Source organism: Anopheles coluzzii, chromosome 2, assembly GCF_943734685.1.
Source record: "Anopheles coluzzii chromosome 2, AcolN3, whole genome shotgun sequence".
NCBI lineage: Eukaryota > Metazoa > Arthropoda > Insecta > Diptera > Culicidae > Anopheles > Anopheles coluzzii.
Window position 1 is genome coordinate 124,858,539 of NC_064670.1, and position 321 is coordinate 124,858,859.

Below are 321 nucleotides of genomic sequence, written 5' to 3' on the forward strand. Positions count from 1 at the left end.
GAGAGAGAGAGAGATAATAGGGAATAAAATGGCTCTATGATAAAAACTTTCTACTCCATCTTCTTCGGCGTTTGAAGTTCTGTCCAATCCAATAGAACCGTCGTGTGTAGCAGTGTCTGTGTGATTGTGTTTCAGTGGTTAGTTGTTACGTACAGCGTGTAAACAATAAAAAGGATAAGAGGACGCGTTTAACGTAGCTCCTATTGCAAGAAGGAAAAAATTAATATAAAACGAAACAATTTATCAAGCAGTTTTAAACGGTAGGGTGTGGGAACAATGACGAGAAAAATTGAAATCAAACAAAGTGCTTGACGTCTATCC